Below are 7,895 nucleotides of genomic sequence, written 5' to 3'. Positions count from 1 at the left end.
CAACGCAGCTAACCCCACTCCCACACACAGAAAACACACAAAGGGTGAGGCACAAAACAACCACATAACTGATAACTACATGAATAATACTAGAACAGTGATAATAAAACATGACATGAAACTCTGGGATAAACAGTAACATAAACACGCAGAAAAACACCCACTTCCCCCAACAGGGTGAGCTCCCATAATTCCTTCCGCCCCCCCTCCAGTCCCGACGCCACAATACCATAAGCATGCGTTGCTATCTCGCGAGCGCGTTCAGGCACTTTCTCCCTCTCTCATTCTCTCTCTCGCGAGCGCGTTCAGGCACTTTCTCCCTCTCTCCCTCAGTGCTCTGAAGCACTTCTCTACAACTTCTCCCGTGCTCCACAGTGCGCATGCGCAATTCATGTTTGATTCAAATTAAAAATATTACATCCTTATCTCTTTTCTTCGAGTATGATTTCAGTGGAACCAAAACATTTGGTTTATTTCCTTCAGAATTGTAATTAATTTAGTCTGAATCAAAATTGACACATCAAAATTCAAAAAGGTTGAGTTTCACAATAAAGTCAATAATTGTACTATGTGTTCAATCATATTTATTAGCTTGAATGAACAGCTCCATGCTTCACTTTTTACAGTGTAGGATTATTTTGGATTAAAATCAGAGCAGTTTCTGACACCTACCTCTTCATTACACATTATGTACAAAAGGGAAGACACAGGGTAGGGGGATAAAATATATTCCTTCCTCCACCCTGTTCCATTGTCAGCGTTTTCTCTGAGCTCCTGTCACCAAACACCTGGTAACAATAGGACGCAGAGGGAAGGGTAGGACGAGCTAAACTGGGGCACGGTGTATATACACACACATACACACACACGCATTCACACACACACTCTGAAGCACTGTTTTATAGGTATAAACACAAGTCTCTTAACAGCACTAAGCTCTTGCCGATCCAGGCAGAACCTGTGTAGGAGGCACAAATCTGGAACAGTAAAATAAAGTAAAGCCACCACAGAGGAACATCTACAGAGTTAGACTCAGCGAAAAAAAAAAAAAAGAAGAAGAAGAAGCAGAAAACAGACTTTTCACCTTCTGTCCCAGGCCCTGTTTAGCTGGACTCTGCACAAACTAGTTCTTTTTGGAGCTACTGATGTAGGTTGCTACAAGCTTTAGGGTCGGACTCTTCAGTTCTGGTTCTGGAGAGCCGGCGTTCTGCCCAAATTCTTGGCCAAACACTCCTAGTAAATTGATAGTTTGACAGTAGAGATGAATTGGATATTTTAATGAGTTTGAGCAGAAGTTACTAAACTGTGTTGGAAGTGGAACAATGATTAAAAGAAAAAAAAAAGAAATAAAAATACAGAACAAACTTTGCTGTATAATTATTCAGAAGCAATGTACTCAAATAGAGCTTGTCTGGTCACTGTAGAAAAGTACTGTCAATAGAATAGGACTCTCTTTGAAGCAAATTAATGTGACCCCATTGGCACCACACCTAATGTCAAGTGTGGGCTAGAGGAGCATAGAAGCTGTGTTCTCTGAAATGAGGGTACAAGTGGATTTCAGGGGTCCTACGTAACCTGGTAGATCAGGGAGTCCCCCGCATTTTAACATAACACTCGAACTTTTGCATGGCATGCATTTTTATTTCTCTTTGCTATTTGGGCTAATTTGCACCTGATTAGTGTAAAGACAAATAATGATCTTGTTAACCTGATGTAGTTTCCGAGAAAAGTGATGTCCACATATGAGGACTTTAGTTTTATATTTCGTTAGAACACAATAAAGTCACAATAAGTAATGATGTGCAGAACAGTTATTTTGTGCTTGAAAACAGCAGCACACCCCACGCCCCCTTCCACTGCCTTCAACACACTCCCACAAATTACTTTTAGCAGGGTGGGATGTTTGGAATCAGACACAGCAGTGCTGCTGGAGTTTTTAAACACAGTGCCCACTCACTTTCTATTCTATTAGACACTCCTACTTTTGGCTGCTTCACCTTTTAGACGTAAAATCAAAGACTCTCTTGCTGTACAGTTTGTGTTGGACATCCCCTACTCCTTTATCAGTGCTCACAGGACGCTGCCCACAGGACACGCCCCACATGACACTGCCCACAGGATGCTGTTGGTGGAATATTCTTAGGCCCTGTCCACACAAAGCCTGATATTTTTTAAAACTGAGGTTTTTGTTTAAAAAAAAAAATATCTTCGTCCACACAAGCAGCGTTTTCAGAAATATCCCCGTCCACACGAAAATGTCATAATCACTCAAAAATGCTGATATGAACAGGGATTTTGGGACGTTTTTTCTCGTCACTCCTCAGCAACAACTACATAATTTTCTTAATTGTCCCACCAATTTTTTACAGTTTGCGGTAAGGTTTGTACCTCCAGACAGGAGGATCGGGGGAAAACTGCACGCAGCGCATTTCAGTAACGTTACCTCCGCTGTGTTTAGTAATGTGAGAGTAACATTAAATCAAACTGTGAACATGCTATTAAGCCACAAATTGCAGAGAGAACAGAACCAATCCAGGTGCTGTCCCTGTTTCAGGCTTTACGCTCACGTAAATTGTGGTTACTGGTTTTATACTGATTACAGCACACCTGATCCAACTAATTTATTAATTAACTAACTAATTTATCAACTAACTACCTGTCCTCGCTGAGGCGAGCTGAGTGATGCAGCAGGAAAACTAGCATTACAGTGTTGCTCCAAAACCACAGAGCTAACCCAGCTAACTGAGTCTTAACGCAAAAATGCTTAATGTGGGTTTTTTACTTTTCACTGATACCGGTTATAAGGATGAATCTTAACGTGTCTTAATGAACTAAAAGAACGAGAAACAAACACCAAACAACTTCAAAATCCAGAGAGGTTGGGGAGGAAACAGGCTGGATGAGGAGCTCCAGCAACAGCTCCAGCAACAGCTCCAGCAACAGTGAGTTTGCTGGTTTAGCTGGTGTAGCTGGTCTGTCAGTATATTCAGGGTGATGTAGGACCAGTATAATTAGAGCTCATACTGATAGAGTAGAGTGTAGAACATGCCACTATCACTCGTCTCAGCTACCCTGGTAAAAAGTGTTACAGCATTTAAAGCTGGTTCTGGGTAATTCCGCGCTGTTCGGTCAGAGAGGGCAGTTAGTTCATTAGTTGGATCAGCTGGGTGTAAATATGCTGTAAACGACCGGAGTTTGCTGTTGTTGTGCCGAAAAGAGTCCCCTCCAGATCTTTAAGCTAATGCGAAACAAAAAGCAGACATGCACAGACTCGCTGGGTGACGTCAGCATTTTCAGAAAGCTACGTTTTCCCTGTCCACACGGCTCCGCTGGGAGCGGAGTTTTTAAAGATCTCCACCTTGGAAGGCGTTTTCGAAAAGCTCCGTTTTCAGTGACCAAAACGCCCTTTTCGTGTGAACGGAAGGCCAAACTGAGAAAAAAAACCCAGTTTTTAAAAATACCTAAGTGTTTAAATCTTATCTCTTACCCCTTATATCTGCACAACACACACTACCACCATGCCAGTGTCACTGCAGTACTGAGCATGACCCACCACTCAAATTATACATGGTCTTTGGTGGTCCTGTGGGTTTATAACCATTGAAGAACAGTAAGAAGGGAGGAAAAGTTAGTTTGCATAGAAACAGAAGGACTACAGGCTGTATATAGAGCATATACCATATGGATAGAGTGCAGATTGCACACATTGTTTAGCTGTTAAGATAAAACAAGGGGGGGAATGCTGTGTATAATTACCAGAAGAATCACCAGCAGTCCCAGTGTGAGCAGCGCTGTGCATTGAAAGTAAGTTTCTCTGGGAAATGAGCAGCGGCTGAGTCTGCAGCGAGCAGAGAAATTCACACACACACGCTCACACTCTCACACAGGAGCATCCCTGCTCACAATCCAAAAATATATCTGCCATATGCTTATTTGCAAGAGAAAAATAGAAGCTAAGCTGGGCATGGTGTCCAATTTTGTGCAGCGTCTGTCTCACACACGAAGAAGTTGATAAATCTCTAGCTATCCCAGAGGAGGGGGATGGGTTCCTCCTCCGGGTTTGGAATCTTCACAGTACCTACATTCATTTACATGTGCACCAGTGCTTATATAATGGCGTTATTACTCTAAACTTTGACAATACTACAGAAGAAGTTAGACTTTTGGTTACCTAAAGTACCAAGATGCGCACACACTGTTTTATAGATATAAGCAAACGTCTCTCAACAGCTCTAAGCTCTTGCAGATCCACAGAGAGCTTATGTAGGAGGACTCTGGCACAGTAATATACAGCTATTGTAGAAGAACATCTAGAGAAACTAGTCTTTGCTAGCCTTCAGCTAGAAGAACCACTTTTGGTTGCCTAAAAAAAGTATAACTATATTAGTGAAAGAGATGCTGTGTGACTGTGTTTGTTTATTTGTTGGGTTATTTGGTGTGGGAGTTGTTTTGTTGGGTGTGGAGTTACAGTATGTGTGGTGTAGTATGAGTGGTGATATTATTCTCCCACCTGATGTTGGGTTAGAGGGTGGATAAGGGTTTCTGCCAGTGAAGCACAAAGTAGCCATTTTTAAGAGAGAACCACTGGTCATTGGAGATTATTTCATTCTCTATCTCTTTTTTGTACAAACATTATGTCTCATTTGGATGCTCAGGTGCTGATTCTAGAACCACCCCTCTAAAAAACTAAACTGGTGATAAACCACTGACTAACGTCATCTAGCAGAATCTGTCAGGACCTGGCATATGATCCCTCATGCAGTACAATGATCAATAAAGTTAGATGTTTGAGCTAAAGTGGATTGTGAAGATCCAGGCGTGTCGTGCCGTCATCTTTTTCTTCAAGCTGTCAGTAAAGAAAAGATGGATCCTGCGCTGTGAGATATGAAGCTGCAGGAGAGAGCCATCAGTCAAAATGGAGAGGCAGCTGGGAGAGCGAGAGAAGAATGCTCAAGGCATCAGATATGACTCCTGCAACGCTTTAACAGAGCCTGCTCTCAACAAGGCGTGCGTTACACTATAAGCGAAACCAGTTCTGCAGTATCTCCTTTGCTTCAGATAGAAGAGCCTGCAGACCGTTTCATCACAAACTGTTTCAACCAAAGATCTTTAAGCCCTATGAATAAGGATGAAGTGAATACATTTGTGCACCAGCTTGGAGTAAAAACAGAGCATTTCTGATCTGCATCCACTGAAGGTCTGTTAAACAGTTTTGTTGTAGAGATCAGACACAAAATTTTCAACTTCTAATCTTAGTCGGCTCTCTTAAGAAAGAGTTATGTTTTTTAAATGAAGGAAGTGGTTTTATAGACAATTTAAAGAATCATTTAAATGCTTAACCCTTATATTGTGTTAGAAAGCTGTTTACACCTGTGGTGTTTGCGGGTCAATTTTGACCTGTGATTTGAAAATGCTTGAAAATGCTTAAAATCACCAGTTTTCTTCCAATATTGTTTTTCCAACTCATTGTTGGCTTAGTATACATTCATATAAATGGAACCAGTGTGGGAAATTTCTTTAGTTGGCTGCACAGACACAGTGTTTTAAAAAGTACCACTCGTTTTTGAATGCAAAAACTATTTAAATTCACAAAAAATATTTGTCATACTTATAGACTGAGTAATTAGAAACTGTAAATGTGTTATAGACCTATATTAGAGTACAATTACCAAAGAAAAAAAAAATTATTTAAAATTATTAACAATAGTGACATCTTTGGTGTTTCGGGTCAAAACTGACCCGCATAGATAAATAGTAGGATAAAGACAACAAGTGTTCAAATTTCTTTCCATAAAACCAACTTTTATTTAACCATACCAATTAACCAAGCAATTTAACTTTAACAAATGAACAATGACCAACAACAGTGTGTGTGTGTGTGTGTGTGTGCGCCTGCATTAACCATAAACTGAACATTGAAAAATAATATGATGTTAGTGCAGGTGAGTCACTCTGAATGAACTTATGAACTATGAAACTTAGCATCAGAAACTTTAACTGTGTGTGTGTGTGTGTGTTTGTGTGCGTGTGTGTGTTCAAATGCATGAATCACAGTATTTGATGGTTACTGTGTGCTCCGCGCAAATGAATTTCTTGCATGTGTGGCAAGTGGTGTTGGACTTCCTGTCCTTGTTGGCGGGGCAGGACTGGCACCTCTTCCTCTTGCTGCTCCTGGAATCTCCTCCCTGGTTTGTATCACAGGATGATGATGTGAGTGTTGGCTGAAGCCCTTTCACCAAACGAACAGACGCTTCGGTTCAGGGCAGCCTCTTTCGTCTTTCGATGTAGGGAGAAACCAGAGACTTGCCCAACTCCTCCAGAAAAAGCCTCCTCTTGAAAGGTTTTTCTCCATTCCATCCTGGATCTATTTCAGTCCACACTACATATGCGTTGTATGCCGAAACGTCCAGCATGTTGTAGAACACAACCATTGGCCACCTTTTTGTCCCCCGCTTGCATGTGTATGTGCCGGTGACCTTGTCCAGGTTGTCAACACCACCTTTGTTCTTGTTGTAATCCAGGATCATGTCTGGCTTCTTGTCCTCCCTACTGCTCACACCAGCATCCCTGTGGAGAGTTGACATCAGAATGACATTTTTGTTCTTTTTGGGACAGTAGGAGACAACTGTGGTTCTTTCTGAGAATGCAAACTTGGATGAGAGAGGAGCCCTGTCTTTCGTTCCAAGAAGAGCTAAGGGAAGCTCAGGTTTGTTCTTCCTGACTGTTCCCACCATTGTCAGCTTCCTCTTTAGAAGCTCTTGCGCAAGGTCATAGGAGGTAAAAAAATTATCACAAGTTATGTTGTGCCCCCGAAGACCCTTGGTCATGTCCAGGACGACCCGCTTGCCCTGGTTCTTCTCTGGCACTCCGGTGGCAGATTTTCCGGTATATATTTGCATATTCCATGCATAGGCAGTTTTTGCATCACATGCTGCCCATATTTTGATCCCATATTTTCCAGGCTTGCTTGGCATGTACTGCCTGAAGGGACAGCGGCCTCTGAAAGGGAGTAGCCGTTCATCCACTGTCACCTCTGGCCCAGGATTGTACACAAAGGGTAAATTTTCCACCCATTTGTCCCAAACCTCCCTTATGGGAGCAAGCTTGTCATTCTCACGACGAGCAACTCTGGTCTCCCTGTTGTCAAAACGTAGCACTCTTGATAACACATGAAAGGCTTGAAGGGACATTGTGGCACGAAAAATAGGGCGTCCTGACTCACTATCCCATAAGCTGGCCGTAGCTTCATTACAGGATCTGTACACCCCCGCAAGAAGCAACAGTCCCATGTGCGCATCTAGCTGTGTTTTGTCCATCTCCGTCCAGCTATCACCAAACACTCTTCTCCCTTCCATGTTGGTCATCTCAAGTAGGATACTCTGAATAGGTCGTGGAAAGAACAGTTCAAACTTTGACTTGATGTCTTGGGCGTGTGACACAGCGTATCTAGTAGGCCCTGGAGTCATTCTGAGGATGTTTTCCATCAGTGCCCTGGCTTGGGTTTGAGGAGGGCTTGATAACCATGAAATGTCACCTTTTTTAACTTGAAGACCTTTCCTTGAGCATCTGTGACATCTGGGTCCTCCTCATCAGATGTTTGGTCTTGTTCAGGGTCATACTGAACATCATCCTCCTCCTCAGACACATCCTCCTCAGCTTCACTTCCCTCTCTCTCCTCAAGATCACCATCATTACCAAAGATATGATCTAGCACCTCATGAACAGAATACCTTTTGCTCATGTTGACTGATACTCCTACAGAATTCAACGAATAATATCCCACCCAAACCCTCTTTATATGTGCCAATGTTTGTTTATAAACAATGTATCAATATGCTGTGAGAAAGTTTTAGTTCACGTGGGGGGTGGTGTTTGTGTGTGTGTGTATGTGGGCC

At 42.3% G+C, this 7,895-nt stretch overlaps 1 pseudogene; it reads right to left on the bottom strand.

Moving 5' to 3' along the window:
• Positions 1–6,035: 6,035 nt before the first annotated feature.
• Positions 6,036–7,484, bottom strand: LOC125780589 (piggyBac transposable element-derived protein 4-like; annotated as a pseudogene).
• Between the last annotated feature and the right edge of the window lie 411 nt (positions 7,485–7,895).

The sequence above is a fragment of the Astyanax mexicanus genome, chromosome 13 (assembly GCF_023375975.1).
Source record: "Astyanax mexicanus isolate ESR-SI-001 chromosome 13, AstMex3_surface, whole genome shotgun sequence".
Classification (NCBI taxonomy): domain Eukaryota; kingdom Metazoa; phylum Chordata; class Actinopteri; order Characiformes; family Acestrorhamphidae; genus Astyanax; species Astyanax mexicanus.
This window is presented reverse-complemented; position numbering and strand designations above follow the sequence as displayed.